Source organism: Cetorhinus maximus, chromosome 28 (assembly GCF_964194155.1).
Source record: "Cetorhinus maximus chromosome 28, sCetMax3.hap1.1, whole genome shotgun sequence".
Classification (NCBI taxonomy): Eukaryota; Metazoa; Chordata; class Chondrichthyes; order Lamniformes; family Cetorhinidae; genus Cetorhinus; species Cetorhinus maximus.
The window spans coordinates 6,807,474-6,834,876 of record NC_135906.1 but is presented as its reverse complement, the minus strand read 5'-3'; the positions used below and the strand labels follow the sequence as shown (position 1 = coordinate 6,834,876).

Below are 27,403 nucleotides of genomic sequence, written 5' to 3'. Positions count from 1 at the left end.
GCGGGAGAAGGCGAGGCTGTGATTGGAGGATCTGGAGCACGTGGTTGGGGAGGGGTTCAGTGAGCCCAACGGCCAGAGCGCGGGGGCAGGTGCCGGAAGGATGGGCTGTGATTGGAGGATCTGGAGCACGTGGGTGGGGCGGGATTGAGTGAACCCAACGGCCAAAGCGCGAGCGGACGGGATGCGGGAGAAAGCGAGGCTGTGATTGGAGGATCTGGAGCACGTGGTGGGGAGGGGTTTAGTGAGCCCAACGGCCAAAGCGCGAGCGGCCGGAAGGCGGGAGAAGGCGAGGCCGTGATTGGAGGATCTGGACCATGTGGGGCCGGGATTCGTTGAAGCTCGAGCGGGCGCCAAGGGAAAGCGTCTCTGGAAAGTTCCACCGGTGCGAATATAACTGGAGGGGGTCTGGAGGGGGGAAACCTGCCCATGGCCCGTCCGCCTGGGGCGGGAGGTGTGCTGGCCCAGAGGGAAGCGTTACCGAGTCCGAAGCCGACCCCCGGGGTGTCTGTGTGAGAGCCCCGGCTTTGAGGGAGTGAGCGCTGAGGACGGCCGCTCCCGGGGTCAGAGATCCTTGGAGCTCGGGGGTGGTGAGGAGCCGCCGGCTCCCGGAGTGGCTCCTGCTGACCGTCCGTAACTGGGGAGAGCGAGGATCCAGCAGCTCCTTCCACTCATGGACATTGTGACAGGTGATCCAAAACACTCTCTGGGCGCTTTTATTGCCCGGGTCTTCACATCTGAAGCCCCTCCTTGAGGTGACTTACATACAATTGACAGCCCCGAGAGAGGAACCTTTTATACGTGGCAGCAGACTTTAATCAAAGGCGGCAAATGCTGTGTTGCAGAACGGTTTAGACATAGAACCAGAGAAGGTGGTGACTGACAGCATTTAAAATTATAGTTAGTAATAGGTACTGGCGAACATGATCTGTTCCTGCTGGGACCAGAGCAACACCATCACTGGACTGGCAACCACTGGCCAATAAGGTGGAATGAAATGTTAGGTGGAGATTAGACCACAGATAGATGGAAACATAGACCGAGCCTGCTCCGCCATTCAGTATGATCGTGGCTGATCCTCAATCTCAATGCCATATTCCTGCTTTCTCTCCATACCCCTTGATGCCTCTAACGTCCAAAGATTTATCAATTTCTTTCTTGAATATACTCAGTGACCTGGCCTCCACAGCCTTCTGTGGGGGAGAATTCCACAGGTCGAACACCCTCTGAGTGAAGAAATTTTTCCTCATCTCTGTCCTAAATGGCCTGCCCCGTATCCTGAGACGATGGCCCCTGGTCCTGGACTAAGACTTTTCCCCTTTAGATGTATTATCTGCAACTTTAATGCTTGGTGCTGTCTATTCCTGCCTATTATTGATTCCTATTTACTATTGGCTATTTATATTCCTGCCTATCATTACCAGCTGTTACTATCCATGACAGTCACTCTCTGGTAATTGACAGTAAGTTAATGCTCAGCTGGGAAAGAGTTACTTTCATTGATTTAAGAAAAGGCCTTGCACAGGTACATTGGAAGAAATGAGTAAAGGAGTAATGAAGCAACTGAAGGCATTCAGGGAAGCAATTATTTGGGCGCAAACAAAGCACACACCTTTGAAGGAAAAGATATGAGCATTCAAAGCATTGTGTCTGGGTTGACAAAGGAAATAACAGTTGAAGTAAAACAGATAAAGGAGGCTGATTGCAGGAGCAATGTTCAGTACATAGCCCAGAGGATTACGTAAATTACAGGGGAGAATTGAATAAGTTAATATTGGAAGCAAAGAGAGGTTAGGAGAAAAGATTGGCAGGTGATGTTAAATTGAACCGTAAAACATTTCTAGATGTAAAGTGTAAGAGATAAGCATAGAAAAAAGTTGAACCTATTAAGGACCCAAATGAAAATCTTCATGTAGGGATAAAGGACATGATTAAAGGATTAAATGAGATTCACAAAAAAATGGTTGGGATGATAGTTACATTAAAAGAGGGAAGGGAAGTTATGGACAAGATAGTAACAGGTAGAGAAGAAGTATTAAAAAATATATTGCTAAAAGTTGGTAAGGCACCTGGTTTAGATGGAATGCATCACAGGTTGCTGAAGATGCAAAAGTAGAAATAGCGGGGGCATTAATCACAATCTTTCAATCCTCATTGCGTACATGAACAGTGCCGAAGGACTGGAGGGTTGCTAATCTTATTCCACTGTTCAAGAAAGGGGAGAGGGATAAACCAGGAAACTACAGGCCAGTCAACCCAATAACAGTAGTGGGGAAGTTATTGGAAACTACTATCAGGACAAAATAAATTTTCATTTGGAAAGGCATGGAGCCAGCATGGATTTGTTAAATGCAAATTGTGTCTGACTAACTTGATTGAATTCTTTGATGAGGTAGCAGGGAACTTTGATCAACATAGTGCACTTAATGGACTTTCAGAAGGCAATTGAAAAAGTGCCACACAGGAGGCCTGTTGAGAATATGAAAGCCTATGGAATTAAGGAGAAAGTGGTGGCATGGATACAGAATTGACTCAGTGGCAGGAAGCAGAGGGTGGTCGTAGATGGAGGTTTTGCAGAGTGGGAGATGGTTTGCTGTGGTGTTTCCCAAGGGTCAGTTCTGGGACCATTACCCTTTTCAATATGTATAAACATACTAGACTTGGGTGTAGGGAGCAGCATTATAAAGTTTGCAGATGATATGAAACTTAGAAACATGTATTAGATAGTGATGTGGATAGTTATAGACTTCAGAATGATGGACAGGATGGTGAAATGGGCAGAATCATGGAAAATGGAGTTCAATGTGGAGAAGCGTGAAGTGATACAGCTTTGGAGGACTAATCGGGAAAGACAATATACTATAAATGGCAGGATTTTAACAAGTTTAGACAAGCAGAGAGACAAGCAGAGTTCATATACACAAATCCTTATGGTGGCAGGGCAGGTCAATAAAATGGTTAAAAAAGTATGGGTTACTTGGGTTCATAAATAGAGGCGTAGGATAAAAAAGCAATGAGATCATGTTAGAACTTTATAAATCACTGGTTAGGCCTGAATTGGAGTGTTGTGCATATTTCTGGGCACCACAGTTCAGGAAACATATAAAGGCCTTCAAATGGAAACAGAGGTGGTTTACTAGGATGTTATCAGGAATGAGTGACTTCGGTTATGAGGAGAGATTGGAAAAGTTGGATCTGTTCTCCTTGGGATAGTGGAGGTTAAGATAACAACTACTAGGGATTTTCAAGATGATGAGAGATTTTGATAGGACAGATAGATACCATTCCTTTTGGGTAAGTGGATCAGTAACAGCGGTCATAGCTCTAAAACTGTTGGCAAAATAGACAGGCTAGGAAGATAACTTTTTTCAATCAATAATCATGGAATGGTTGCAGCTACCTGAGAAGATGGTAGAAGCTCATTCCATAAATAATTCTTAAAAGGAGTTAGGCACTTGAGGATGAACAGAAGCGTGGGACTAAGAATGACACCTTTCAGAGAGCCAGCAGAGGCATGATGGCCCGATTGGGCTCTTTTTTGTTCTGCGTGCATCTAAGACTTCATATTTACTCCTCCTCCTCCCCTTTGGCCCTCCCCTTCTCATTGTGGGTGTGGCAGCTTTTTCTCCAGGCTCCACATCTATTAGGGACCTTCCACTTTCAGTGCATAATGTTCCTATGGCTCCCTACTATACTCTACTGTTCTCCTCACTTGTAGCCCATCCTGCCTGCTCACTGAGCTCCAACCTCCAACTGTGCTTTCCCTTCATTCATGTTCTCCCTGCCTGTGTCCTTCCCCTACCTTTCCTCATGTAGTAAAGCTGGTAGACAGGCAGTAATAGGAATAGCCAGTTGTAAACAGGATAAACAATTATAGGTAGGAATAGGCAGCACTAAATAGTAATGGCCACAGATAAAACATTTAATGAGAAAATTCTTAATTCTATCTTAGCTCTAAAAGTATCAAACTGAAGCTCCTTTTCTTATGTATTTCTGGTTACATTTCCTGATTTTCTATTCCTTCAATGTCAATTGAAGGGAATGACAGACAGAGTGTATAATGTACTACCAATTCGGTATCACCCAGTTCACGCTGTCATTCAAGGTTAAAATTACACAGTTTAGAAGGGTTGAAAAGTTAACCCTGTTTCTCCACAGATACTGCCAGATCTGCTGAGTTTTTCTAGCACTTTTTGTTTTTATTTCAGATCTCCACATCTGTGGTCTTTTGCTTTTATATTAAAATTACACTGGTTGTGCTTCTGTAATTGCAGTCTTTAAAAAATCATAAAGTATGAATTGAGATATGACAATCTGGACTGGTGGAGCCTGATCTCTCCGCCTACAAGGAACAACCCACTGGGCCACTGACCCTACTAAAATGACAACCTCCTGAGGGAAGTGCAGAGTTTCCACCTGTCCCTTCCCTGCCTCTAATATGGAAAATCAGAATATCGATTTAACTTTACATCCTACATTATTCAATCTGATACGCAAGGTATCACATTTCCACCATGCCAGGACCTCAGGAAATCTCCTACAGAGGATTTCATTAATTCCATCTATACCTTTTCCCATTTTATACAGGTCTCTATTGAGCCGCTGAATTTTTCTTCAAATGACGCTCTAATCTTAATGGCTGGCTAAATTACGGTGTCCTCATCCTGCACTGACGTATTGTACAGATTACCTTGGAGGGATTTCTGAACCTTTTTAACAAGTACGTGGAGGTAAAGTGGCACTGAACATAGAAATTGGAATTGCTGTGAGGTATATTATATGGGTTGGATTTGAAATGGTGTTGAATGCTAAGACTTTTTTACAGATGAAATATGTAACTGACTGGTTTACAGAAATTAACCAAGAATAAACTGATGGAATTGGCAGATAAGCTGGAGTTAGAATTACCCAGAGGGGTGAGGAAAGCAGACATAGTTGAGATAATAGCATAGCATCTAAAACTGGAAGGGATAACAGAGAGACCATGTTTTCCAGAGAATGAGTCACAGCTGGAAGTAGTGAGACTTCAGTTATAAAGGAAGAAGCTTGAACTTGAACAAGCAAAGGAAGTGAAAAAAAAACTTGAACTAGAGGCAGCAGAAAAAGGCATTTGAAAGGGAGCAAGTGGAAAGGCAGTAGAAAGAAAGGAAGCTCGAACTGGAATTCCATGCAAGAGAGATAGACAAAGAAAGAGAGGCAAGGGAAAGAGAGAAGGGGCGAGAAAGGGAATACCAGCTTAAAAGGCTGAAAGTTTAAAAAAAGAGATCTCAGATTCTGAGGAAAGTTCTGATGAGGAAAAAACCTTCAACCTAAAATTAGGTAGTGAGATGTTTAAGTTTATGCAAGCTCTCCCGAAGTTTGAGGAAAGAGATGTCAAGTCATTCTTTATTTCATTTGAAAAGGTAGCGAGGCAAATGAAGTGGCAAAAAGAAATCTGGACATTACTTTTACAGAGGAGCTGGGTAGGTAGAGCTCATGAGGTATATGCTTCACTTTCAAAAGAGGTATCGGTGGATTATGATGCAGTAAAAAAGGCTATTCTGAGTGCATATGAATTAGTCCCTGAGGCATGCAGGCAAAAATTTCGGAATAAAAGGAAACAGCCTGGGCAAACATTGAATTTGAAAGGGTGCCATGAAGAGATATTAATGTTTATAATGTTATTGGAATTGTTTTTTAAAAAGAGGTTTAGTCTTTCTGTGTGTTAATTGGATTAAAGCCAGCTAGTCTGGGTGCTTTGATGTATCGTAGTTTTGGAATGTAGACAGTAAGGTAGAGGGTACATTTGCATTTTGTTGAATAGAGCATTCAAGAGGGGGAGTGAAGTCTTGTACCTAACTAGGAGACACCAAGCAATGTTTATATTACTAATAAAATTGGTACTATGAAAGGGGTTCAAAGGGCCTTGGTGATACAATGAGAATTTACATTCAAAGAGAAAGGCTGGGTATAACAGAAAAGAGTATGTGTGTGCAGGTCAGAGACATGTACGATCTAAGCCTGTAAGCCTACTACTGTGTTTGCGAAGGAACAAATTGAAAGGAACCTCATTTTGAATTTGTAAGGTGAAAAATGCTTTGACTGATGTCTGTTTAAGCCTATTCGTTATTGTTGCCTTAATGGAGATTCATTTGGGAATTTGTTAAAAAGTTATGATAGCAGTAATTTGTAGCCATGTGTATGTGTTTAATTTGTTGTAAATTAATAAATGTTTCATTTAGTTTGATATAAAAACCTCGAGAACTGGTGGTCTTATTCCTGAATTTAGATCTGCAACTCAAAACATACCAATTGAAAATATAGGTTATAACAATTATTTAAAATTTTCCTCTGGGATTTTAAATAACTCAGCCTTTATCAACTGCTGTGTCATAATAATTGGGGGCAGTTGGCAGGATAATATTTATAATTCCTTGATTTGTTTGGAATTGGTGAATCTTAAGGTTACGAGTACGAGAAGCACTTTGAATTCAGGAGTTGGTGAGGTTTTTTAGAAGTGGTGAGACTGCAAGATGGCTTTGGCAATTGCTAAGACTTGTCTGGGAGTAGAAGATATAACTGATTGGGTTGCAACAAATAAATAAGTTAACAGAGTTGGCAGATAAGTTACAGTTGGGGTTACCTGCGGGGCCTAGGAAATCAGATATAATTAAAGGTATAGCACAGCATCTACAGTTGGAAGTGATACCTGACACTAGTGAGTCACAGCTGGAGGTAGTGAGACTTTAGTTACAAATGAAGACGCTTGAATTTGAACAAGCAAAGAAACTGAAAAAACTTGAATTAGAAGCAAAAGGCAGAGAGATGGCTTTTAAAAGGAAATTAGAAATTGGGAAGGAGGAAAGAGAAAAAGATAGAGAATTCCAACTGAAAATGTTGGCAGTTAAAAAAGAGATGCCAGTAGGTGAGGAAGAGTATAACCCAGTGGGGAGATATTTAAATTTGTACAAGCTCTTCCAAAGTTTGAGGAAAAAGATATTGAAGCATTCTTTATTTCAATTTGAAAAGCTAGCTAAACAGATGAAATGGCCACAGTTCTTATTACAGTCAAAGTTGGTGGGAAGAGCGCATGAGGTATATGATTTGCTATCAAAAGAAATGTTGGTGAATTATGATGTGGTGAAAAAGGCTATCTTGAGTGCATATGAGTTGGTTCCTGAAGCATACAGGCAGAAATTTAGGAATATGAGCAAACAGCCTGAGCAAACTTATATTGGGTTTGAAAGAGTAAAACAAAGTAATTTTGACCGGTGGATACGGGCATTAAAAATAGAGACAACGTATGCAGCTCTTAGGGAAGTAATTCTTTAGGAAGAAATTGAAGATTCAGTCCCTTCGGTAGTGAGAACTCATGTGGAGGAACAGATGATTGATTCTGTAAGACAAGCAGCAGAAATAGCTGATGATTATGAATTAGTTCATAGAGCTAAATTTTTTTTCATCCAATTTTCAAATTGGAAAAAGATAAAAAGTGGGAAGGTGAAAGGAAGGTAGGTAGTCACTGAAGAGAAGGAGTGGCTGGCAATTCCCAGGAAGTTTTTTTTTCAGAATAAAAAGGAAGTTGCTGATGGCAAAAGTGACATTCGAAAATAGAGGTGTTTTCATTGTAATATTATTGGGCACACAAAGTCAGTGTGTTGCAAATTGCAGGAAAAACCTGTTGGAATTATTGGGGTACAGAAAAGCTCTGGAAGTGAACGTACTGTGGGTTCTGAGGTTCAGGCACAGGAGAAACCAATGGTTTGTGTACAGGTGAAACGGAGAATCAGTGATAGGTGAAAGAGTGGGAATGTGTTCACAGTTTACACAAGAGAATTCTGAGGAGCAGGTTGCAGAAATATTTAAAGATTTTGTGTGTGGAAGGAGAGTCTCCATGTGTACAGGGCAAAGTAGGTAAGGATGTTAAAATTTTAAGAGACACGGGCTAGTCAATCCTTAATGTTGTGGGATAGTGATATTTGTTGTTCATGGGAGTATTGCAGGAGCAAGTAATAATAAGTGGGGTTCATGGAGATGCTAAATCTGTTCCATTGTAGAAGGTAAATTTAACGAGCAAATGGAAGTCGGGTGAAGTTATTGTTGGAGTGGTGAAAAAATTGCCCATTGCAGGGGTGCAATGGCAAAACTTTTATGTAGCTTCTCAATTGTAGCAGTCGATGTTGGTGACTTCACCTCAAATGTCCATCCATTTTGAATGGGCATCAACAATGAGCAGAAACATTGTTCCCAAGAAAGGTCCCATATAGTTCAATGTGTAACCGCACCCAGGGTCTTCCTGGCCACTCCCATGGCTGTAACGTGCTGTCGATGGCAACTTTTGCAGTTGCTGACAATGCATACAATTCTTCACTGAATTCTCTATTTCGCCATCCATCCCAGGCCACAATAGGTCGCTACGAGCCATGGTTTTCATTCGGGAAATTCCTAGATGGGCACTGTGTAGTTCAAAAGTGGCTCCCTTCCCTTTGGAGGTACTATCACTTGTGCTCCCCTCAATAAGATGCCATCCTGGCTAGTTATTTCATGTCTTCTGTTGAAGTACGGTTTTATTTCATCAGATAAGGGCTCTTGTGACCAACCATGAAGCACTTGTTCTTGTACTTGAGATAGGACTGTGTCCCGACTTGTTTAGTTTCTAATCTGTCGTGCGCCTACCAGCAAGGAGTCTAAGAAATTTAACAGTAAAACAAGTTCCTGTGGAACTGGGACGTGCTTATCATTATCTTGTAAAGACAAATGACTAAGTGCATCGGGGCTTGCGATTTGATTGCCAGGCCTATGTACGAAATTGTATTTGTATGGTGCCAGGATTAAAGCACATCGTTGTATTCTTGCGGCAGCTATTGGTGATATAGCCTTGTCCTCACTGAACAATCCTAGCAATGGTTTGTGGTCTGAAATGATTGTAAAATGGTGACCGTGTACGTACTGGTGAAATTTCTTGACACCAAAGATGATTGACAGGCCTTTTTTTCCAACTGCAAGTGTCCCTTTTCCACTGTGGTGAGTGTCCTTGATATATAACCTATAGGCCATTCTGCGCCATTGTCCATCCAATGGGAGAGTACTGCTCCCACTCCGTATGGGATGCGTTACATGTCAGCACCAATTCTTTCATCTGGTCATAATATACTAATAGGTTGGACGAGTGCAACAATCGTTTCACCATTATTGAAATTATTCTTTGATTTCGCTGCTAATATATTTTTCCTTATTCTTCAGCTAGCAGGGGCTGTTTCCTGCTTCTCGGCAGAGTCTTGCATTTTTGCGCCCTTTTTGGCTGGGGTTTCCCGCCCGATGTGGAGGACAGTGCCATTTTGAGTGCCCGGTATTGCTTTTAAATCTCTTACTGTGCTTTCCATGGCTACTGCCATCTCTAGCGCCTTCTTGAAATCCAAATTCACTTCAGGCAATAATGTCTTCTGAATAGTGTCTTCGTTCACACCACACACTAATTTATCTCTGAGCACGTCGTTTAGCGATGTACTAAATTCACAATGTTCCGTTAACTGCTTCAAATTTTCCACATAGCAACTGTCTCACCCGGGGCTCTATTTCTCGAATTAAACTTCAACCTTTGCATCGTTACTGTGGGCTTTGGTTGATAATGACCCTTTATGAGGTCTAACAATTCATCAAAACTTTTTGAATCTGGAGCACTGGGTGCTGTCAAACTTTGAAACAAGCTGTTGGTTTTATTTCCACATATACTTCAGAGGATTGCTCACCTCTTCTCTCCCTCCATAATCTGGTTCACTTGGAAAAAGAACATGAGGCATTCAATGTAATGAGACCAATCATCCGTGGCTGGATCGAAAGGATCAATTCCCCCAATAGTGGCATTTTGGGAGGGAATTACTTCTTCAATTCGAACGGAACTTCTACTTACAATTACTGGGCAAAGTACCGTGCCGATTTCTTTTCACTTGATTTCTTCTGTTAAACTTGATCCCATCTTCGTCGCCACTTTGTTGTGAGTGGTGGCCGAGTTGATACTGTTGATAGAGTTGATCTGCAGATATTTCTTAGGTGGAAACTTTAAGTTTATTTACAAGGTACTCAGCAGCAGCTACATATGCGCTTTCAACTCAAACTCTATTTCTACATAACTAACTACTGAGGTAGCCCGCGCTACTCTCCTATTAGGTACTAAAGATCATGTGATCTTCCTTAACAAGTATTATTCTTAAAGGTATATTACACTAAATAAAACCATAATTATTACAGGAACTTATCAAATTAAAATAACATTCCCAGGGCTGATGATGTACTCCAGCCCCTGCAGCAGTATTGACTTATACTCTTTTAAAACAAATAAACTAATTGACAGCCCCTTAAAGGGGCACTGTAACAAAAAGGCAAAACTTTAAAGGAAACTTAACAAATTTGGAGAGTTTCCAGAGCTGATGCTGTACTCCAGCCCCTGCGGCATCCACCGGTTGCAGAAGACCTCTAACATACCATTGGACACCATGTGCTCCCTCTTCAAGGACACCCGGGTATGAATAAAGCCACAGAAGGGTATTGCCTTATATGCTGTTTTGAACGAAACAGTAAATCAATAAAATAAACTAATATAAAGGCATGACAGCCCCTGATGGGGCACCGTAATAAAAACAAAACTTTAAAGGAAACTTACATAATTAAGCTAAAATGTCATTCCTGGGGCTGGCGGCGCCCACTGGTCGCAGAAAGCCTCAAACATACCGGTGGACATCGCGTGGATTATTACCTTATATTCTCTTTCAATAAAGCAAAAAAACATAAGTTAATAGACGGAGTGACAGCCCCTGCTGTGGCACTGTAACAAAAATCAAATTTCAAAAGGAAACTTAATGAATCAAACTAAAATATTATTTCCAGGGATGATGGTGATGATGCATCCCAGCCCCCGTGGTGCCCACCGCTTGCGGAAGGCCTCAAGCGTACCGGTGGAAACTACGTGGAGTATTGCCTTATATACTCTTATGATAAAACAAAATTCAATAAATCAAACAAAAATCAATGAGAGGGTGTGACAGCCCCTGGTGGGCATTGTAACTAAAACAAAACATCAAAGGAAACATACGCCTCCGCGGCGTCAACTGGTCGCGGAAGGCCTCTAGCATACCAGTGGATACTGCATGTTCCCTCTCCAGGGCCACCCGGCTGTGAACGTAGCCGTGGTAGAAGGGCAGACAGTAAGGTCGGACAACCTCCTCGACCGCCCGCTGCCTGGACCTTTTCATGGCCACCTTGGCCAAGCCCAGGAGCAGGCTTATGAGGAGGTCCTCCTCCCTTCCGTCCCCCCTTTGCACCAGGTGACCAAAGATCAGGAGCGTGTAGCTGAAGTGCAACCATAAATTGAGGAGCAGCCCCCTTAAATAATAAAAAAAGTGGTTGCAATCCCTGGCATTCTACATATATGTGGGACATGGACTCCCCTTGGCCACAGAAAACACATGTTACCTGGGAGTCCATGAAACACTTTAACCTCCTATTGCATGGCACTGCTGCATGCAATTACCTCCATGCCAGGTCCCCAGTGGAAAAAGGGAGGACTGCCTTGTAGGGATTCCTCCACTGGGGACCTCTCCCACCACCAGGCAGCAGGATAGAACACCACGGCGTATCCTGATCGTGGAGGAAGGCAAGGAAGTGGAGAGTGTGCAGTAGGAGGCCATACAGGAAACCCCTCTGCGCCAAATGGAAAGGCTCAAATTGTGGGGCCGTGGTTCCCAAGGGAGGTGTCGGGATGCAGGACCAATATGAAATTGCGTCCGAACTGGGGTCAGTTCAGACAGAAGTCCACCGCATGCTTGAGTGAGTATTGCCTTATACTCTTTTAAGTAAAACAAAACATCGATAAATAAACCAAGATATCTGTACCAGGGGGTGGATGATGCACCGCAGGCCCTGCGATGCCACTGGTCATGGAAGGCCTCTAGCGTACTAGTGGACACCACAAGCTCCCTCTCCAGGGTCACCCGGCTGCAAACATAGCCACGGTAGAGGGGCAGACATTTGGGTCAGATGACCCCCTTGAATGCCTGCTGCCTGGGCCTGATGATGGCCACTTTGGCTTACGAGAAAGTCCCCCTCCCTCACCACCTGTTATGGCACAGCAGATGCTAAATGCTGAGCTGCTCAAATCCCAAAGGGAAACGTGAAACAACTACCACAACTGTTTTTCAATTTGAATATTTATTTCGAGATGCATGTCTTGAATTCAGTAGTAATAAAACCACCGAGTCTTATTGGTTTTTTATAAAACTAAATTAAACATTTATTAATAGAAGAAATGATCTTAAGCAAATACATAAGTCCACAAATTACTGATATAATAACTGCTAGCTCCCCTGATTAACTCCCAGTTACACCTCCGTTAAGGCAACAGTAAAACAATAGATTTCAACAGTCCCAGGCAAAGTAACACGAGACTCTGAATAGCCGAATTAAAAGTGAGTTTTTCTCAGCTTCGGTTCCTTGTAGACAGCAGCTTGAGGCTTAGATGCTGGAGGCTTTTCACGCTTGTGTTAGATCTTAAAATGCCTGCCCTTACACATAGCCTTCTCTCCTTTATACATATTTTCCCCTTTGAATGCAAATTCCCATTGTTTCACCATGTCTTTGGACTTTATTGCTCTAATAATAAAAATCCTATCATAGTAATAATTTTACCAGTAATCTTTGGGAAAAATAAACACACTGTTTCTTAACTTTTTCTGGCTAGGTGTAACATTTCACCCCCTCTTTTGAATTCAAGCTACTCTGGTTTATTAAAAAAATACAAATTTTCCCTTTACACCTCACATTCTAAAACTTCACCCATGTTTACCTATTTAGCATTTCAAACCTAGCTTCTCTTCTTACATCAAAACCCCCAGACCAGCTGTCTTTAATTCAATTCAGTCACACACACAGACACAGACCCCACTATTACTCTACAATAAATTCCAATAACATTCTGAAAATTGCTATATCTCCCTGACACCCACCACCCCCCTCCCCCCACTCCACACTGGGAGACCAAAGATCAGTTGCAGGACTTTCCCTTCGTCAGGTGGGCATGGCGGTCAGGCCCAAGAATGGCCACAAAACAGACTGCCACCTGCGATCGGGCTCCAATCGTGATTTCACGCTGGCCCCAGCGCTGCTGGGGTGGGGGTGGGAGGAGCGCAAGCGTTGAAGCCTGCGCATGCTTGAGGGCACACCCACTGAAAGCTCCCTGAAGACACAGAGCTGCCTCAGGGAACTGAAGATTTTTAATATGAAAATTAAAGATTCTACAAATAATATAAACATGTCCTCACATGTGACTCAGTCACATGAAGATGGACATGTAAAAATGATTTTTAAATTTTTTTTTGTTTACTGTTGGAAACCTCATCGTGCCCGTGGATGAGGTTTCTCAAAAAATGCAAAGGCTGCCTGGCCTATTTGTCCACTCGCCAACCATAAGGTTGGACGGGCAGTTAAAAAGTTTATTTAATTGCTTGCTTAAAGGCCTTAATAAGCCCCTTAATTGTCGGCGGGCGCGCTGACAACTTTTGCGCATGCCAACCAACTGAAATATCGCACAAATACGGAATGATGTCGGGATGCTCGCCCAATGTCATCACGCACTATTTTAGTCTCGATTAGGTCAGGCACGCGCCCGCCCGCGGGACGAAAAATTCTGCACCTGGAGTGTGGGGCTGAAATGCAACCAAAAATTGAGGAGTAGCCCCTTCACATAACGAAAGAGGGGCTGGATCCTCTGGCAATCTATGTATGCGTGGAACACAGACTCCCATTGGCCACAGAAAACACTTGCGGCCTAGGAGTCCGTGAACCACCTTAACCTATGATTGCATGGCACTGCTGCATGCCTGGTCCCCAGTGAAGAAAGAGAGAGCTCCCACGTAGTGGGCTTTCCACTGGGGGCCTCCTCCACTGCCAAATGGTAGAACAGACTGTCACGTCCTAGTGGTGGAGGAAGGCAAGGAAGTGGAGCATTTGCAGCAGCAGGCCATACAGGAAACCCCTCCAAGCTGAATGGAAAGGCACGGAGAGAATTTCCATGAGACAGCTCAAATCATGGTGACACGGCTCCCAAGGGAAGTGTCTGGATGCAGGACCAATGTGAAATTCTGTTCGAGAGGTGTCAGCTTGGACGGAAGTCCACCACATGCTTGAGCGAGTATTGCCTTATAGACTCTTTTTAAAGAATAAAATCAATAAATCAGAAGGGAAACAACCCCTGGTGAGGACTGTAACTAAACTGAAAATGTGAAAGAAAACTTACAAAATTAAATCAAAATGTCATTTCCAGGGGTGATGATACACCCCAGCCCCCGCGGTGCCCACCGATCACAGAAGGCCTCTAATGTACTGGTGGATACCGCGTGCTCCTTCTCCAGGGCCACCCGGCTGCGAACATAGCCGCGGTAGAGGGACAGTCGGCCGGGTGACTCCCTTGAATGCCCGCTGCCTGGATCTGTTGATGGCCACCTTGGCCAGGCCCAGGACCAGGCTTACAAGGAGGTCATCCCTCCCCGCCTACCGCCACACCGGGTGACCAAAGATCAGGAGCATGGGGCTGAAATGCAACCAAAAATTGAGGAGCAGCCCCCTCAGTATTGCCCTATAGACTCTTCGGTAAAAAACAAAATCAATAAATTAATCTAAAAATGATAAATGAGAGGGCATAAACAGACCCTGTGGGGCACTGTAGAATTACCTTGTAGACTCTTGTTGAGAAACAAAATCAATAACTTAAACTAAAATCAATAAGTGAGAGGAGGTAACAGCCCCTGGTGGGGTACTGTAACTAAAACAAAAACGTGAAAGGAAGCTTAACTAATTAAACCAAAATATCATGCCCTGGTGATGTTGCACCCATCCCCGATTTACAGACTCTTTTTAGAGGACAAAATCAGTAAGCTAAACTAAAAATCAAAGTGGTGGGGGGGCGGATTGACAGCCCCTGGTGGGGCACTGTAACTAAAAATTGTGAAAGGAAACTTACAAAATTAAATCAAAATATCATCAGTGTTACCTCATGTGTGATCAAACTACTTAACTAATCAACTCACTCCACCTGTATATCCTTAACCTTAATAATACAATTAACAAAGCATCAACACGGTGATCTTTTGCATGGCCTGGCCCCTGCAGCATCCAACATTGGTGGAGGTGTCAGCTGTGGCTCAGTTCATAACACCCTCGCCTTTGAATCAGAGGGTTGTGGGTTCATGTCCCACTCCCGGAAACCAAGAACTGTGATTGTACTCGAAAGAAGTTGCAATCTGTGACTGTTGATAACTCGAAAGAGTATCCAACATTGGTGGAGGTGTCAGCTGTGGCTCAGTTCATAGCACCCTCGCCTTTGAATCAGTGGGTTGTGGGTTCATGTCCCACTCCTGGAAACCAAGAACTGTGATTGTACTCAAAAGAGTTGCAATCTGTGACTGTTGATAACTCGATAGAGTATCCAACATTGGTCAAGACTTTGAGCGGGGGTGAGAACAGAATGTCCGGTCGCGGTAAAACTGGAGGCAAAGGGCGTGCCAAGGCCAAGACTCGCTCCTCCAGAGCCGGGCTCCAGTTCCCCGTCGGCCGTATCCACCGGCTGCTGCGCAAGGGCCACTATGCCGAGCGGGTCGGGGCCAGAGCCCCCGTCTACCTGGTCGCCGTCCTCGAGTACCTGAGGCCGAGATCCTCGAGCTGGCCGGCAACGCGGCCCGGGACAACAAGAAGACCCGCATCATCCCCCGCCACCTGCAGCTCGCCATCCGCAACGACGAGGAGCTCAACAAGCTGCTGGGCGGGGTCACCATAGCCCAGGGTGGGGTCCTGCCCATCATCCAGGCTGTGCTGCTGCCCAAGAAAACCGGACACCCCAGCAAGGTTTACGCCTGAAGGGGGGACACCGAAAAAAAAACATCAGAAGTAGGCCTCAAACCTTGACAAACTTTATAATTACTTATGATTTATCTGTCTGCCAGGAACCCTGAGCCAGATAAAGGATGCTTAAAACAATTCACTTTAGACTCCTAGCTTTGCTCGTCACTGTAAGATTCTGTTGAAGATTTCAGCTGATTCCTTGCCTTACTAAACAATAAGTCCAAGAGTCAAACGTCAGCAACTTTAATGGTTTATTAATATAGAACCTTGGTGTCACATATTCAATCTGACATTCTTACTGTTTATTCCTTTTAGTGAACAATCCACATTACCTGACAGACCCCTGACCTCATGTTTGGTCACTGCAAACCTACGACTGTAACTGGTCTCCTCTCTTATCTATGTTTCACAAGGACACATTTCACAGTTCTGATGAAGAGTCATACGGACTCGAAACGTTAACTGTCTTCCTCTCCGCAGATGCTGTCAGGCCTGCTGAGTTTTTCCAGCAATTTTTGTTTCTGTTTCACATTTCACAGACTGAGCAGTCTTCCACCACTTTCCTTCAATAATTTTTCTCATAGTTACTAAACTAATTTGTTAGCTGTTAAATACATTATTCATTACAGCTTCACAATCATAGGTACAAACATCCCACATTACAATCCAATCTACTCTATTACTTACTCTTGCTTGAAAAATGTTTTGTGGCTAAAAATTGGCAAGGTCCTGTTTCGTTATTCTCTTAAGTTGTTCCTTTTAGCTGACCACAGTGGTTATCTAATCAATGTTGCCTTTATGAACTATGTGCATTAAAGTTCCTGTTTGTTTACTTCAGCTTTTTTCTGTTTCCCATAATGCATATTGTATCAGGCATTAAATGTTAACATATTTCACCATTTTATATTAATATGTCTACTTGCACACTCAGTGGAATTGGAATACACACACTTGGGAATGGGAGTACACATGCCAGGTTGGTTCAGATCTGAGATATGATTCAAAGGCGTGGAAAGCCATAAGGCAAAATTTTTTAGTTCAGCAGGTGGGCACGCACCCAACCCGCTCGAACGTGAAATCACACGCGTTGATGTCGGGCGAGCGTCCCAACGTAAGTGCACAGTTGTGCGATATTTCGTTCAGCAGCGCGAGCTGGAGTCGACAGCTCACCCGCCAACAATTAAAAGCCCTGTTAAGGCCATTAAATTATCAGTTAAGTTAAATTTTTCGCTGCCCATCCAGCCTTACAGTTGGCGGGCAGGCGAAAAGGCCATGTGGCCTTTGCACTTTTAGGAAACTTCATCCACGGGCGGGATGAGGTTGCCTAAAGCAAATAAAAATAGAATAAAATTTTTAAAATTGAATTAATAACATATCCCTGCTCAGAGTCACATATTCAATCTGACATTCTTACTGTTTATTCCTTTTAGTGAACAATCCACATTACCTGACAGACCCCTGACCTCATGTTTGGTCACTGCAAACCTACGACTGTAACTGGTCTGCTCTCTTATCTATGTTTCACAAGGACACATTTCACAGTTCTGATGAAGAGTCATACGGACTCGAAACGTTAACTGTCTTCCTCTCCCCAGATGCTGTCAGGCCTGCTTCAAAAATTATTGAAGGAAAGTGGTGGATGACTGCTCAGTCTGTGAAATGTGAAACAGAAACTCGTCACTGAGTCACTGACAAAATTTTGCCTTATGTAAATTATTACATTTTTCAATTCTTTATTTTTTTGTTTGAAAATGCTTCATCTCCCTGAGGCAGCTCTGGGCCTCAGGGAGATAATGAAGCGTGCATGCGCGAAGGTCGCGCTCGCCCTGCTTGTACTTCTCCCCCTGCCCGCACAGGTAGCGCTGACACTCGTGTTTCAAAGCACGCCAGCGTGAAATCGCCTTCCGGCCTCAATCACGGGCAGTGGTCGGCTTCCCGACCGCCCGCGCCCTCCTCCGCCGAGCCTGCCCGACAAGGGTGAAATTCGGTCCATAAAGTTAAAAGTGTGGCAAAGACACTGGGTTTAATAGGATTAGATAAAGCAGCACTACCCCTTTTGGCCATATAAATGAGGAACTTTAAATTCCGCAGAATTTTCTGGCTTTTGTAACTAGTTACACTACACTACAGAACTAAATAACACCTGGGGCAGAATTTTCCCCTCATCTGGTAGGCTCAGCGGGGGTCGGCGGGGGCGGTCAGGAAGCCGGCCGCCGCCCGTTCTCGGGTTCGGACCACGTTTTCATGCTGGCAGGCCAATTAAGGCCCACCCAGCATGAAACGTGAGTGGCAGCGCTCAGCGCTGGGTGTGTTGGGGGGGGTGGGGGGGAGCGAGGGGGAAGTGGGAACTTCAAACACTTGCGGGGGCGTGTGCTGGAAAAGCTCCCTGAGGCACAGAGCTGCCTCAGGGAGATGAACAGCTTTCAAAATAAAAAATAAAGATTTCTAAAATGTTATAAACATGTCCCCTCATGTGATATGACCCTGTCACATGAGCTGGACATGTTATTAATTAAATTTTAAAATTTTTATTTGCGGTTGTAAATCTCATCCCGCCCGTGGATGTGGTTTCTTAAAAACTGCAAAGGCCGCTTGGCCTTTTCGCTTGCCCGCCAACCATAAGGTTGGACAAGAAATGAAAATTTTGTTTCTTTAATAGGCCTTTTCATTTTCGGCGGGTGTGCCCGCCAACTGAAATATCGTGTGAATTGGCAATGACGTCAGGATGCTCACCCGATGTCACCACGCGTCATTTTAAGATCAGCCGGGTCCGGCGCGCGCCCACCCGACAAGCTAAAAATTCTCCCTCTGGAATAATTCTCTTCACTGGCACACTTATTGTACCCAGTAGCAGCCCAGAGAACTGAAGATCACTTTAACTTGTGGGCCCCTACTGACAAACTGAGGAAGATTTGTATAAACCCTTACCACCACCATAAACAATGTTTTCAGAGCACTTCAGGCAGGAATGCCTGACAAGACAAATATCTCAATCTCATCAGTTCAGAGCATCGCCATTTAAACCTATCAGCAAAAAAAAGAATAAATTATCTTAGTGTCCATCAGACACAATTTATAGTTGTCGTTTTTCAGAGAAAAACTAAAAACACAATAGGAAATGTGTGAAACAAAAAGTCACATTTCTGTAATTGTTTCTCACATGTTCTCCACAGATAAAGAGCTAGAAATTGTCCTACTCTATTAGGACACCCACTTGATTGAAATGATTGTGGTGTGAAGCCAAGCAGATTTTGTTTCGGTGGTGCTGCCGGAAGCCTGTGAAAACCGGAGCTGAATAGAGTTGGGCTGAAAGCACATGGTACAGGCAGCCTTCCTTTCTTAACAGCACGCACTTTATAAAAGGGAAACAGCACTAATGATCTGAAAGATTTTGCATGATCCAATCTGCAGGAAAATGTCACAGCAGACAATGGAGAGGCCTCCTACATTTAGCAATGGTACTTTGGAAGGAAATGTCACCCATCTGGAAGCCAGGAGGGAGAGGTTAAGTTTCTATGTGAGGACAGTAAGCCCTCAAGCAACACTCTATGAAGGGAATGGTGCATGTTTCATGGAGTTGAATGAACAGAGTCTGATCCTGAGGACATGGCAGCAGCCCTGAAAAAGTAATTTAATGTTCTTACGCAAGTGTTCAAAGTGAGTGAATGGATTTTCATATCACATCTCAGACCAACTTCTCTCACTGCTCAATGCAATCCATAACCATCATTCATCCAGCAGCATTCCCTGGCACTCAGGATTAATATCTAATGTTCACATGCTCCACTTATTAAAAATTCATCCACGGGATGTTGGCTTCGCAGGCTGGGCCAGCATTTTTTGCCCATCCCTAGTTGCCCTTGAGAAGGTGGTGGTGAGCTGCCTTCTTGAACCGCTGCAGTCCATGTAGTGTAGATACACCCACAGTGCTGATAAGTAGGGAGGTCCAGGATTTTGACCCTTTCACCCATACACAGCTTCCAATTATGCTAATCTCACAAAAGCATAAGTCTTGTTGCCTATACAGAACTTTAGCTTTCCAGTTATGGCCAGCACATCACCCAAGCAGAGGGTCACACAATTACAGACATTATAGCCTCCCTCTTGCACAAGGAGATGGCATATAACATCAGGGAGAGCCAGACGACTGGCAGGATGTCAAAATTGCAGAGGGCTGATGCAACTGTCACAACTATATCATCTGAGCCCCTCAAGGACATTGTGCTCTGCATTATTGGGGCTGCAGCAACAGAACCTGCGGCATCTGGCCACCCAGGATCAGGATAAGTGACTGCTCTTCTTCACTCCCAATTCACCCTCCTTTGAGATGATGCAAGAAGTGGAAGCTGCCCCCACTCCCCATCATCGCCAACTCTCCCTTCTGCTTTTATGCTTTCAGCTAATTAAGAACTGCTGCCTGCACAGCCTGGATGAACAGCAAGAGCAACCCCACACCAGTGATGAGGCACTGTCACTTCCTCTGACTCTCACAGCCACCAGTTCAAATATTGACAAACTTTAGAGGCTGGTAGTGAGTCACTGCGAGTGGGTTGCAGTCAGGTAGCAGGGAAAAGTTAACTATTGTGGCAACTCACCAGAGGGCTAGGTCACAGGTGAATTCTACTGCAAGAGATTCAGATGAGAAAGCTGATGGCATGACATACAGGAGAATGCTGATAGGCATGGACATTGATGCTTAGTGCATTGGCAGACGCACCAGGCAGCTTCTTGTCATTAACACTCCCTTTGTCCTTTGGTCCATGACATCTTTTTCAATCTCTTCTTTGTCCCCACCTATCACTGGCCTTCTATCCAGCCTCACCTGCTCCACACCCCTTAAACAGTATAAATTTCATCACATTTCCACTTCTCTCCAGCTCTGAAGGGTCATACGGACTCGAAACATTAACTCTGTTTCTGTCTCCACAGATGCTACTAGACCTGCTGAGTTTTTCAAGCATTTTCTGTTTTAGCTTCTTGTCATTGTCTAGGGGCATTGAGGAGTCTGGCTGCAATGTGGTAGAAGCATCCTACAGAACTCGGAGCTTATCCATTCCACCATCAAAGTGGTGCCTAACTCCATTACAGCACTGGCAGATTCAGCCATGATGCAGCATCTGTCGGTCACTGTCTCAGTTTCCACAGCAGCATATTTAATCCACCCATGTAGATACGATGGACTGAGTTTTCCTAGCACTGTGCAGGCAGCTTTGGAGGCTCGGGTGGTGTAGATTTTTAGAGTGTTGCAGTTTGATTTGGCTCCATGAAATCATCCCTCACATTTCACAATGCTTTGTGTGGTCTGTAAATGTTGAAATTGTGCCCTGCGCACCCGAGCCTAGGCCGTTAATATAGATAAAAAGAACAGCAGTCTTATTACTGACTCCTGGGGGACCTTGCTCCAATCCAAAGAACAACTGTCTACCACTAATCTCTTTTCTGTCAGTCAGCCAACTTTGTATCTGGGATTCAATTTTGCGGACAAGCCTATTATGTCGTCCTTTATCAAACATATTCAGAAGTCTATGTACACTGCTTAAATCACACTACCTTTATCTACCTGCTTTGTTACCATATCAAAAAATTCAATCAAATTAGTTAAACATGATCGGCCCTTAATAAATCCACTTTTGCCCAGTTGAATATTCATTTTCTTCTGGATTATCATTTCTAACAGTTCTTTTTTTAATTCTTTGATGAGATGTGGGTATTACTGGCAAAGCCAGGATTTGTTGCCCATCCCTATTTACTCATGAACTGAGTGGCTTGCAGCCATTTAAGAGCCAACCACATTGCTGTGGATCTGAAGTCACATGTAAGGATGGCAGATTTCCTTCCCTAAAGGGCATTAGTGAAGCAGATGGGTTTTTACAACAATGGTTTTGTGATTATCATTAGATTTTTAACTCTAGATTTTTTATTGAATTCAAATCCACCGTCTGTTGTAGTGGGGTTTGAATCCAGGTCCCCAAAGCAGTACCCTGGGTTGCATGGTTACTAGCCTGGTGACAATATCACTACACCCCCACCTCCCCCAGCTTTCCAAAAGCCTCGAGGTTAAACTGAATAACTTGTAGTTGCTTGGCCTTACCTTACACCTTTTTTTGAACAAGGATGTAACAGTTGCAGTTTTCAAGTCCCCTGGCACCACCCTTGTATCTAAGGAGGATTGGAAGATTATAGCCAGTACCTCCACAGTTTCCACCCTTAGTTCCCTCCATATCCTCAAATGCATCTCATCCAGTCCTGCTGACTTATCAACTTTAATTTCGGCCAGCTTTTCCATTACCTCCACTCTATCAATTTTTAGTCCATCCAGTATTTCAGTTACCTCGTCTTTCACTACGACTTTGGCAGCATTTCTTTCTTGTTTAAGACAAATACTAAGTACTCATTCAGTGATTATTCCCTCTTTCTCCCTGCATATAACCTCATTTTAGACCCTAATTAGCCCTACAACTCCTTCTATCCTTTTGCTATTTATATAAGCGTAGAAGACTTTATATGCCAATCACTGAGTTTTCAAGCAGCTTTGAACAAACTTCTGGAGCGAGTGAAACTTTCCAAGTACAAAATTGATACCAAGAAAATGTAGCATTTTGCAAACAGGATGGTTTAGTGCTCGAAATCACTGCACTCAGATCACAGTCTCATCGAGAGGTGAGGGTTCAAATCCCAGTTCTGATATTTGGTATTTTTAATTACTTTGCAGAACTGTCAGGAAGGATTAAAATAGAATAATTAATGAGGAACTGCTTCCAACTGCAGAAAGGTGGGTAGCCAAAGGGTACAGATTTAAGGTGACTCATAAAAGAACCAGGCTTGAAATGAGACAAAACCCTTTGTGCAACAAGTGTTAGGTTTTCAGTTATGTGGATAGTGTTAGTCTCTGTAAAGACCGTTAACATTGATAGGGAAATTCAAACAACCAGTCATTAACTGAAAGAAATTACGCCACGAGGTTTAGTGTTTTGAAACAAAAACAAACTTCACTGTATATTTAAAAAAATAAACAAAGCAAACGCTGTTAACATATCACTATTGTTTGTCAAGACTTAGGCCGGAATTTTCCAGCCCCATTGGTGTTGGGTGTCATGGTGAGGGGGGGGTGTCATCATGGCGAGAAGGTCAAAAATCAGTTTCACGCCAGCATGAATACACAGCAGGAGCATCCAATGGTGAGAAGGTGAATCCCACTGGAGGCCAGCATGAACCTGATTTGCATCCCGGTAATAAGATGCAAAGTAAGGTCCAACCGGAATCATCCCCTCACGCCAGATTTACCATTACGCCGGCGGAAAAACATACTGGCCCAGAACATGTCTGGACAAATGTGACGTGCTAAAGTTGGGACTTACCTTTAGGGCCTTGCTCACGTTGCGGATGTCCAAGGAGAAGAAGATCCTGGAGCCCTACAGCTATCGGACCCTGGAGGAACATGTGCTCACGTGCTGGATGGATCTTCATGCACATGGAGCCGCTGTGAAGCAGCTCACGGAAGGTGGGAGGTCTCTGTTGACGTCTCGGGTCTGCTTTGAAACATCACGGTCTTGACCATGGGCTACTATAGATAATCGGCGATGGGGGTTGGGGGAGAAGAAGGTCAAGCTGTGAGTGGGAGAGGAAGGTATACTGAGGGGAGGTGGGCATTGGGAGAGGAAGATCTAGGTGTGACTGGTACCAGGCAGGGGAATGGGGGAGGAAACGAAGGTGTCAGGGGCGGGGAGGGGTTGGGCGGGGACGAAGGTGTTGGGGGGGTGGGGGGCGTGAGGTTGGGAGGGGGGAGGAGAGATTATGGGGGAGGAGGGTGTAATAGGGGGAGAACGTGGCAAGTGGAGAGATAGGTGTAAGGGAGGGCGTTCGGAGGGGGGAAGGAGTTCCGGGGGGGAGGCGGGAGCAAGGGGTGGGAGATTTCCAGATGAATGTGCAAGCGAGGGGTCTGTGACGTCAATGACTACCTCCAGCGGTGTGAAATTAAGGTCGGCGTGATAAGTGGGAATGGTGACTATGAGAGGGGACAAAGGGAGCCGGAAGGGTGAGGGTGCATCGATAGTGGTCGAAGGGACGGCAAGAGTGGTTGGTGAGGTCTCGGAAGCAGACATGGGTGGGAAGGAGGAGGCCAGGGAGGTCAATTTGGATAGGGGTGGGATTCTCTGGAAGGTAGAGAATGTGCATGTTCACCTGGACATCCTGGAAAGACAAGGGTTCAGATCGGTAAGTGATGGGGAAAAGGACATGGGTGACTGAGGGAGGGGAAAGGATGGGGGAGCTGTTCAGAAATTGAAGAACTACCATGATTGTCGAAATTGAAAGTGAGTAAGATGAGTGTGATGGAGGAAGGCTCTGCATGCATGGGAGAGTGCTTGCATGAGATTCCGAAAGGCCCTGCTATACACACACTTCTCCCTCCAGAATCTCTCATGGGCCGGCTACATGCAACTGAATTGCTAGTGGGAGTGGTGCGGGGGTTGCAATGGGAGGACTCGCAAAGCCTGTCAATGAAGCTGAAAGACAACATTACATATTATTCAGTGAAAGGGAATATATTTTCAGGTTATAAAGTGACAAAATGTGTTCACCCGTGGTATCACTTGTGAGCAGAATTTCTTAACTTTTTAAGGCGTACCACTTCTATGTGCTGCTCTGACATTCGCTGCAGGGGTTGAGACAGCCTGTGCAATGGCTGGCCTTTTGCCTCTGATGACTTCAGTGTATGTCCTCTGGAGAGCCAAGGCGTTGAGGGCCCTAGCTTACTTTGGCTGCCTTCCTGTTGGTCGGCTGTCTTCCTGTTGGTCAGCTGCTCCCTCTGTGGTGACAAAGGACAAGGTTGAGGGGGGTCACAGAAAAAGGGGACTTGGAGGGAGTGGACAGCCTCTGACATTCCTGAGTGGATGACCCAGGGGTGTCCAGCTGCCACTCCTCCTCCCTCCGGTTGCCCGAGGACTCTGGCCTGACTCCTTGAGGGGAAGGAACACCTGGAGGGAAGTCAAGGTGCCCCATTTCCCTCTCATGTTGCCGCTGCAGAAACTCACCCATGGCCACCATGATGGAGTGCAGGTCTGTGTGCATCATCATGTTGTGCTGGACCAGGGTCTCCATGGCATTCACCATCATTCCCATGGAGACCTCCATTCGCGCACATGTGGGCACCACTTCATCAGAAAACAGGTGGACACATTCCTCTGACTCACGTATCACTCCATTGAGCGTTTCCAACAGCTCTCTGTGATGTTCCCCCCACTTCTGCTGACTCTCCACAATGAGTTGGAAGGCCAAATCCAGAGGCTCGTCATCTGACTCAGACCTCACAGATGCCTCTTCCCCAGCAGTCCTCCAAGTGCTGGGGATCTCAGCTGAACCTGCCTCCTCCTGCTGCAGACTGTGTCCGTGCAGTGACCACCAGATTGTGAACCCAAGTCTGCTCTAGATCTAGGTCCCACCAAAGTGTCTGTCTCTGTGCTGGTGGAGGGTGTGGGTTAGCGCTGTGATGGGTCTTCCAGACTGCTTATTTCCAGCTCTTCAGTGGAGGAGGTGTCCTCTTGGCTGGACGTGTGGACTTGGACGGAGCTGAGGGACTGGCTGGCTGAGGGTGTCGGTCACTTGGCAGAAATCCCCGTGAACTAAAATTGAGATAATTAGTACATGGCAGCAGAGTCAAAAGCGGGAGAGAGAGCATTCACAGTGGCATTGAGAAAGGGATGAAGTGGTGCAGGATCCTCACTTGGGTGTTCACCACTGAACTGAACATCGCTGCAAGCAAGGTCCACGTCCTCACCAGTCAGCCCAATGGCACGCTCAAAAGTGAGTGAGGGGCCTAATGTGGCCCACTCCACCCCTGGTCTGGGACCTCTCGCTGCTGATGTCAGCCAGCTTCTCCTGCGTGAAAACAGATAGAGAAAGTGTGAGCAGGATGCACAGCACTGTGGAATGTTTGTGTGGTGAGCGGAACCATGGACGGGATGAGGATGTGAGTGCCAGAGGATATGAGCCTGATGGAGATGTGAGGTTTGTGTGAGAGTTACTGGCATTGTCTCTTGAGGTGTGAGATCCCTGTGGATGTGTGATGGGTTTGTGAGTTGAGAGTGATGAGGTGGTTGACTTACCCTGACGGAACAGATGAGAGCATTCATCCTCTTCCTGCACTGGATGGCTGACCTCCTCTGCGCTCTGGTGGTGCCGACTGCCACTGCCACCGCCCTCGAGGCCAGATTGGTACTTATGGACCTCCTGCGGCCAGAGCAGTGGTAGAAGACATTGCGGTGGCCTTCAACTGTGTCCAGCAGGTGCCCCAGAGAGGCATCACAAAATTTGGGGGCTGCCATCTTCTTAGGCTTTTGGGGCCATTTGTCACCTGGAGCAGTCGCGTTCTGAAGACATGAAGTAGGCACGCACTTTAAATATGGCACCCAGAGCAAGGAAGGGCTGAGATCACGACATGGTGGGTAAATCCGAGCCTACCCGTCAGCGATCAGGAGTGTTTCCCATCAATACATTAGTGATGAGGCGGGACGCGGCGGGAAGGGGACAGTATGGCGTGAAAACCCACCATTGCGGCCAGCAGGTAAAACAATTTTTTTCATGATTGCTACTGCACTTAAATGCAAATCTGTGATGATTCTGCGCTTAGAGTATAAATCCAGTTCTCCTTCACATCCTAATGCCAGCTATGAGTTCCATTGTACATGATGAGATCTTGAGGATTTGTTTATTTCACCTTTTGGAATTCAAACCAAGTATGCTACAGTTTTCTGGAATTCACTTTAATTTCTCCTCAGTGTTCTAGCTATTCTCCAAGGTACAAAATTTCATGGGGATCTTTCCATTAGCTTTTGGCTAAATGATCATCCAACTTTTCTTCAAAACCAAATGGCTGTGGACTTCTTAGCTCAAGGTTGGGCCTCACTACATTCGTGGTCAGTGATTTTAAAATCAGGAACACCCTGGTTCCTAATGGCCTCGATGCTCCTTATTCTGGCTTTGGAAAGACACAGCTCCTAGCAGCTCCTCTCTCTCGCTCTCTCTCTCTCTCTCTCTCTCTCTCTGTCTTCTTCAAGCTAGCTGCTTGTTTTTCAGGAGAATTACTGTAGATTTCTTCCTCTAGCTCCATGCTAGGCAAATCTTCCAGCTTCTTTTGCTCCAAAAATTCTATCTCCAAACTGAGCATGAGCTCCCACCCACATTCCATGTGGTGAACAATAAAGTTAGCATTTTCTCTGCTTAAGGTGCTGGCCTGGCTAACATGTGTCTGTTTTTCTCCCTCGAGTCAGTGAGGTGCAACTGTCTCTGTTTGTTGCTAAACTGCTGAACTGTTGACTGCCTACAGATAAATAAGCAAAGGACCCTCCCTAGTCCCCACAGTCCATCTCCATGGCTATGTGGCATACTTGGGATGTTGCAAACAGAAATGTCTTTTACCTTCAAAACAACTCATTTGATTCTGTGACCTATATGAATAATTTATATCTCTAATGGAGTTAACGACCCTTTCTCCAGACTCCCTGGTTCCAAGGAACTCTCTTGTTAACAAAAGTGTTTTTAG

At 44.9% G+C, this 27,403-nt stretch overlaps 1 pseudogene; it reads left to right on the top strand.

The window, feature by feature from the left end:
* The first annotated feature begins 15,490 nt into the window (after nt 1-15,490).
* LOC144668751 (histone H2A-like) lies at nt 15,491-15,879 on the top strand (annotated as a pseudogene).
* Nucleotides 15,880-27,403: the final 11,524 nt, after the last annotated feature.